Below are 8217 nucleotides of genomic sequence, written 5' to 3'. Positions count from 1 at the left end.
TCTTCTACCTGATGGAAGAGGAGAGAAGAGAGAATGACCCGGGTGGGTGGGGTCTTTGATTATGCTGGCTGCTTCACCAAGACAATGAGAGGTAAAGACAGAGTCCAAGGAGGGGAGGCTGGTGTCCATGATGCGCTGGGCTGTGTCCACAACTCTCTGCAGCTTCTTGTGGTCCTGGGCAGAGCAGTTGCCGTACCAAGCCATGATACATCCAGATAGGATGCTTTCTATGGTGCATTGGTAAAAGTTGGTGAGAGTTAAAGGGGACAAACCAAATTTCTTTAGCCTCCTGAGGAAGTAGAGGAGCTGGTGAGCTTTCTTGGCCATGGCATCTACGTGATTTGACCAGGACAGGCTATTGGTGATGTTCACTCCCAGGAACTTGAAGCTCTCAACCCTCTCGACCTCAGCACCGTTGATGTAGACAGGTGCATGTACACCACCCCCTTTCCTGAAGTCATTGACCAGCTCTTTAGCTTTGTTGACATTGTGGGGAAGGTTGTTGTCATGACACCATTCCACTAAGCTCTCTATCTCCTTCCTGTACTGCGACTCATCGCTGTTTGAGATATGGCCTACAACGGTGGTATCATCTGCAAACTTGTAGATGGAGTTAGAGCAGAATCTGGCCACACAGTCATGAGTGTATAGGGAGTAGAGTAGAGGGCTGAGGATGCAGCCTTGTGGGGCACCAGTGTTGAGAATAATCGTGCCGGAGGTATTGCTGCCTATCCTCACTGATTGTGGTCTGTTTGTTAGAAAGTCAAGGATCCAGTTACAGAGGGAGGTGTTGAGTCCTAGGTCTCGGAGTTTGGTGACAAGCTTGCTTGGAATTATAGTATTGAAGGCAGAGCTGTAGTCAATAAACAATAGTCTAACGTATGTGTCTTTACTGTCCAGATGCTCCAGGGCTGAGTGTAGGGCCAGGGAGATGGCATCAGCTGTAGACTTGTTTCACCGATAGGCAAATTGCAATGGGTCCAGATCGTGTTAGAAGCCCACATATCTACATAGACCTTGAGAAATCTTATTATTTCATTTGTAATTTGTTAGCACAACTGGGAGACCCAATATTTAGCTGTGCTTATATCGAGCAGCAATACTGATTTTCAGAATCAGAATCAGATTTATTATCACTGATATGTCGTGAAATCTGTTGTTTTGCAGCAGCAGCACAGTGCAAGACATAAAAACTACTATAAGTTACAGAAATGTTGCTCATGGTCATCAACAATGTGGATGATCCAGCAAGATATTGCATGTTACAGCTCTTCGTATCACAGAATATCTGGGAGTGAATCAGAATGCTGTAATGACCATGTACAATGGGCTGAGAATTGTACCAAACAAAATTAGATGTTTATTAGCAAGTGGGGCTGGTGCAGTACAAAACAGTACACCTCTGTTTTGGACCAGTCTAGGAGAACATATCCAGGAACTTAAGTGGATGGTTGATGAATAGATTAAAGGAATATTTAGAACATAGAACAGTACAGCATAGAATAGGTCCTTCGGCCCACAATGTTGTGCCAACATAGCAAATCCCTCCGACCTACAGAATACCCATATCCCTCCATTTTCCTCTCATCCATGTGCCCATCCAAGCCCCTTTTAAAAGCCCCTGATGAATTTGCCTCCACCACCCTATCAGGCAATGCATTCCAGGCATCCACCACTCTCTGAGTAAAAAACGTACCCCTCACGTCTCCTCTGAACCTACCCCCTCTCACCTTAAGCGCATGCCCTCTGGTATTGGATCGCTCAATAATGGGAAAAAAGATATTGCTTGTCCACCCTATCCATGCCCCTCATAATTTTATACACCTCCAACAGATCACCCCTCAGCCTCCGCCGCTCCGGAGATAAAGGGAACAGCATGCAAAATAAAAATTGAAAAGCAGCTTGAAGTGGATCAAAGCTCCAAACTGCAATGAGGCAAAGAAAGAGAGGATGGGACAAGAGGAGGGAGGAGGAGGAAAGGAGAGAGCTGTTAATTTCTTCGGGTTCAAGTGGATAACGTTCCTTTTCTGTTCCTTCTACCTCCTCTTCCTCTGTGACTCTCTACTCCATTTCCTGCTGTTCCTCTCCCTCCTACATCTCTGCAATGGGCAAGTATTGTGTCCTTATGATGTCCAGGTTATAGAGCATCCAGTAAATGAAACATGATGTCAATCTCTCTCTCTCTCTGTACAGTAATGCAAAGTGCCTTCCTAACATTGCATGCTTTGGAATCTGACCTTGAGACTCCCCATGTATTCAATTTGGTCTGTTCTTCTGGGTCTCTTGATAGGAGAATTGCACTCACCACAAACCTGTTCTTTCCCTTTCTCCAAGATAGATATAGATATAGATATTTATTTACTAGTCACATGTACATCGAAACACACAGTGAAATGAGTCTTTTTGCGTTACTGAGAATGTGCTGGGGGCAGCCCGCAAGTGTTGCCTCTCTTCCGGCGCCGACATAGCGTGCCCACAGCTCTTTCTTCTTTATATTGTAATTACTTACAACTCCTTACGAGTCTGCTGAAGCAAGGCTTGATTTTTCTTTTCCTTCTTGTCTTTAAATTACTACATGATCTGATAACATGGACTCTGCCCAATACACCACGGGCACATCCCTCCCCACCATCGGGAGTATCTACAGGAGGCGCTGCCTCAAGAAGGCAACATCCATCGTCAAAGATCCCCACCATCCGGGCCGTGCCATCTTCTTGCAGCTGCCATCAGGCAGGAGGTACAGAAGCCTGAAGTCCCACACCACCAGGTTCAGGAACAGCTACTTCCCTTCAACCATTCGGTTCTTGAACCAACCGGCACAACCCTAATCACTACAGTTTAGCAACACTATGACCACTTTGATCACTTTGCACCAAAATGGACTTTTTTTTTGTTCTAATTTTGTTCCTTCTTGTAAAAATGGTGCATATTTATGGTTAATTTATGTTTTTCTTGTGAATGCTGCTTATCTGACACTATGTGCCTGTGATGCTGCTGCAAGTAATTTTTTCGTTGTAGCTGTGCACACATGGACTTGTGCAGATGACAATAAACTCCACTTTGACTTTGAAAGCAGCTTCAGATATTAACTAGTGAAATATTGATATTTAATAATCAGCCATTGCATTATTGAATATATTAATGGATATTACCTCAGTATTTTAGTGATTTACTGAACAGATCTGTTTTTCATTATCACTGCAGCATAATAAACAAATAATTTTTGTTACAAACTTAATGAGATACTGATGATAGTTGACAATAAATATTGCACATGTACTTTTGGAAACTACACAAATTATCAGTGTGATGCAAGCAGATTAAAACAATATTTTTTCATTTACAGTAGCTCTGAAAATATTAAACTTAGATAAATGTTATGAGAATCAAAATGTTCTTCCTTTTGGGCTGATAAATGGAAAATGTGCATTGCTTTCTCCATGAGAGAATTATTCTTTTGTTTTAGGCTAAAATCATTCTCTTTGATCTTGAAAATAAAATTAATTTTATGGGGCCATTATCTATCACAGTACATGTCAACAGGAATTATAAAATACAAATCAATATGTGAATAAAAAGAACAAGAACTGATGACCATGTTCCACTGAATGGGGTTTTTGAAATGACAGATGAGACTTCAGTTGAACATTGCACTGACAGGTGGTATCTCTGACACTTCAGCACTCCCTCAAAGAAGTGTCAGCATGGATTCTGAATTTGCCTCTGGAGTATGTCTTGAACCCACAGTGTCCTGACAGAGTGAAAGTGCTTCACAGAACTACAGCTGACACAGCTGTAGATGTGGTGGGGGTGGCAGGTCACTGGGAATTTGCACACTTCCTGTAACAAAACAGGGCATCTCACTGATTGTGATCTTTATCCAAAGAGACCGGAGAACATTTCTGAGATTAGAAGATTTGGTACGTCACCAAAGGCTCTTGCAAATTTCTACAGATGTACGGTGGAGAGCATTCTGACTGGCTGCTTCACCGCCTGGTATGGAGGCTCCAATGCACAGGATCGCAAAGAGGCTGCAGAGGGTCGTAGCCTCAGCCAGCTCCATCACGGGCACAACTCTCCCCACCATCGAGGACATCTTCAAGAGGCGGTGCCTCAAGAAAGTGGCATCCGTCACTAAGGACATGCCCTCTTCTTGTTACTACTATCGGGGAGGAGGTACAGGAGCCTGAAGACTCACCTCAATGGTTTAGGAACAGCTTCTTCCCCTCCACCATCAAATTTCTGACAGTCCACGAACCCATGAACACTACCTCATTATTCATTCTTTTTGCACTATTTACTTATTTTGTAATTTATAGTAATCTTTGCACTGTACTGCTGCTGCCAAACAACTAGTGTGAACCATTACATTTCCAATCTTTGGTGTGTGCGTGCATGCGTGCATGTGTGTGTGCGTGCGTGCGTGCGTGCGTGCGTGCGTGCGTGCGTGCGTGCGTGTGTGTGTGTGTGTGTGTGTGTGAGACAACTACCTAGAGCCAGACTACCATTCTGTGGAGAGAATTATTAATAAGCAGTAACCCTCATAGGCAGGCAGCTAGTCTTCAATCTGAAACAGATAACAAAAAGTACGTGCAATTTTCACCATTCACCTGGATGATAGAGTTGTAAAAGTACTTGCATAGCTCAACACCTTTCATATCATCAGTGCTCACCTTCTGAGTTGTGTCTTGTAGCCTTGGGGTACATTGAGGTGATGAAAGACTATATTAATACAAGTCCTTTGAAATGGTTGAGGTAACAGGCAAATACCTTCAGGTGGCGAGGTCGTGCCTAACACCAGCAAGGCAGAATGCTGCCCGAATGTTGTAATCACCCATACAATTGACTATTGCCTTCAGGAAAATGACCAACATTTCCACTCGGTCTGGACAACACATGACTTCTATACTGCAGCTCTTGATTGATTCTGAATATCCTTTGAAGTGACCAGTGAGCCATGTTTTATATTAATCACTTCTTATAATGTCTTGAATTGGGCAATAAAATTGGCCAGGCGTGTGCTGCTGACATTTGGAATATATAAAAACTATATAAACCGGAATAGCTTTAACACCCACACAGAGAATCTACCCAACATGACTAGTGTGTTAGATAATGGTCAGGAGAATTAATATCTTGTGTACTATCAAAGGAAGCACATCTAAATCAGTGCGTGTTCTGTGCTGGCTTTACTGTGTTGGGAAATAGATAACGTAGCACAGAAAATGCACATCTGATTGGCCTTCTTTCTAAAGGAAAAAATGCCAAAAACAATTTGTTTACCCTGATCCGTACGTCATTGTATGAGACTGTGGTACATTAAGATGTATTCCATGGCTTTGATTCTCCCCATAACCAAGCATAAAGGTACAATATTTTCCCAGTGTAATATCTGAAGGGAAATCATAAATGTGGTCTTCACGATACTGTTACACAAAGGACACAGATGAAATCTTTGACCTCAGAGTCACTAATTTAACTTCAGCTATTTATTTTCTCAGAGTATTTTCACCCGTAGAAGTTATTTTGAAATTGCTTACAGATTGGTGGGTTTCATGTTTCCATGTCCTTCCTTTATGGAGAATGAATTGTCATTTGACATCCTTTGCTTGGGGCATTCTAGTTACATTGTGAATATTTGGCATGGCTGATATTCCCAATGTGATGGCTGAAGGAAATATTTGTTTCATTGTCTGAGGTCATGGTGTTGAATAACTTTTGCTTTGTCCCTGTTCAATATTCTTTTTTGAAATATCAAATCTGACTGTGTATGGGAATTAACATATTACATCCAATCATTTGAATGACATTTGAAAAATAAAATAAATGGAGAAGTGCAAACATGTCGAAATAGCTAACAACTGCATCGGAGCGCTGTTTCAACTGAACACCACGTGGCCAAATGTTTCTTCCTGTTAACTGTGATTATGCATTTTGCTAAGGCATGGAATCAATTTTATTAACTTTATCAACCAATGGTTTTGTGGATTAAACAGTTCTGCACAATTTAATCCATTATTAAAAACAAATCACTTTATTGGAGTATTTATTCTGATCCTTGTTAATGTTCCTTCCTGAAAGAACCCCATTGGAGTAGTTAAAATACACAGGAGAACATTGACTCCAAGTAGAAGCTCATCAAAAACGTGGCATTTTCTAGTGAAGTGCTTTAATTAATCCTGCCCTGTTTGCATTAACCTGGAATTGTTAATTGTTGGCAGCAATCGTTTGCTATTTTATGATAGTTGCACACTTCATAGCAAAATATCTGCTATTTGCTGTATCATATGATTAGGTCTGTACATAAAACTGAGGGGTAGGAATTCAGTCCCCCTTTCATTCACGTGCAGAAGTGAGGACATGGAGGGGACGTGTCAATTTGTCCTGCCACTGTTTGCACTAGAAGTCTGTCAGCGCAACTTGCCTTGTCTCACCTTTTGAGACACGGGTGGACACTGAGCTTTGCAAGACTTCTCTCATGTTCTCGACCCCTTCGACAAGGAAGTCCAGGTCATCGTGAGAGAAGTGGGGTGTCCTCCCTGTCACCTTCTCTGTGCAGCAGGCTGCACAATGGCTTCAGGAGCACTTGTGGTCAGTGATCTCAGCTCCTCTAGTGCAGGCAGGGATAGCATCAATTAATTCAACTGGTGCTGGGGACTCCTGAAATTACTCCCTGTAATGATGTACTAATGTGAAAAAGAGCATTATTGGTGCAGCTTCAGCCTGCAAATTAAATTGGTAAATTGGTTTATTATTGTCACATGTACCGAGGTACAGTGAAAAACTTGTCTTGCATACCGATCGTACAGGTCAATTCATTACAACAGTGCATTGACGTAGTACAGGGTAAAACAATACAGAATGAAGTGTAACAGTTACAGAGAAAGTGCAGTGCAGGCAGACAATAAGGTGCAAGGTCATAATGAGGTAGATTGTGAGGCCAAGAGTCCATCTTATCGTACTAGGGAACCATACAATAGTCTTGTAACAGCAGGGTAGAAGCTGTCCTTGAGCCCAGTGGTACGTGCTTTCAGGCTTTGTATCTTCTGCCCGATGGGAGGGGAAGAAGTGAGAATATCCGGGTGGGTGGGGGTCTTTGATTATGTTGGCTGCTTTACCAAGGCAGTGAGAAGTGTAGACAGAGTCCCTGGAGGGGAGGCTGAATTCCGTGACGTGCTGAGCTCTGTCCACAACTCTCTGCAGTTTCTTGTGGTCCTGGGCAGAGCAGTTGCCATACCAAGCCATGATGCATCCAGTTAGGAAGCTTTCTATGCTGCATTGATACAAATTGTTGAGTGTCAAAGGGGACATGACAAATTTCTTTAATCTCCTGAGGATGTAGAGGTGCTGGTGAGCTTTCTTGGCCATGGCATCTACGTGATTGGACCAGGACACCAAGTAGACGCCTCCAGGTGGTGTTGTAGAACGTGTAGGAGGTTATGAAAAATTATAGGGGGATATTGATCAGCTGGGTATGTGGGCTGAGGACTGGCAAGTGCCTTTCAATCCAGATAAATGTGAGGTATTGCATTTTGGGAGATCAAACCAGGGTAGGACTTACACAGTGAACGGTAGGGCCCTGGAAAGTGTTGTGAAACAGAGGGATCTAGGAGTGCAAGTATTGGTATTGGTATTGGTTTATTATTGTCACTTGTACCGAGGTACAGTGAAAAACCTGTCTTGCAAACTGATCGTACAGGTCAATTCATTACACAGTGCAGTTACATTGAGTTAGTACAGAGTGCATTGAGGTAGTACAGGTAAAAACAATAACAGTACAGAGTAAAGTGTCACAGCTACAGAGAAAGTGCAGTACAATAAGGTGCAAGGTCACAAGGTAGATTGTGAGGTCGGAGTCCATTTCATCATATAAGGGAAACTGAGTGAGCTGGGAATCTTAGGGGAACATAGGAAAAGTATTCTGATTCATGCAAGTCCAGAGATGTATGCAGAGGAGTTTGTGTAAAATTGTTTAAAATAACAAGCCAAGCACAGCCAGCTTACACCAGGAATCTTGGAGTATTCATAAAGATGCAGGATCTTTTCACCACCTTCTTATAACACATGTTCTTCTGTGCCAAAAGTCTTACAGAAATAGCAGTAGATAGCTATGATGATAATGAGGCCACTGTGGAGCTGTTAAAGACCAACCTTCTTGTGGGAGAGAGTCAAGATACTAATACCACGTTTGGTAATCTACCAGCAATTTGCCGCAGC

The sequence above is a fragment of the Pristis pectinata genome, chromosome 5, assembly GCF_009764475.1.
Source record: "Pristis pectinata isolate sPriPec2 chromosome 5, sPriPec2.1.pri, whole genome shotgun sequence".
In the NCBI taxonomy this organism is placed as follows: domain Eukaryota; kingdom Metazoa; phylum Chordata; class Chondrichthyes; order Rhinopristiformes; family Pristidae; genus Pristis; species Pristis pectinata.
Note: the sequence above shows the minus strand (reverse complement) of the source record.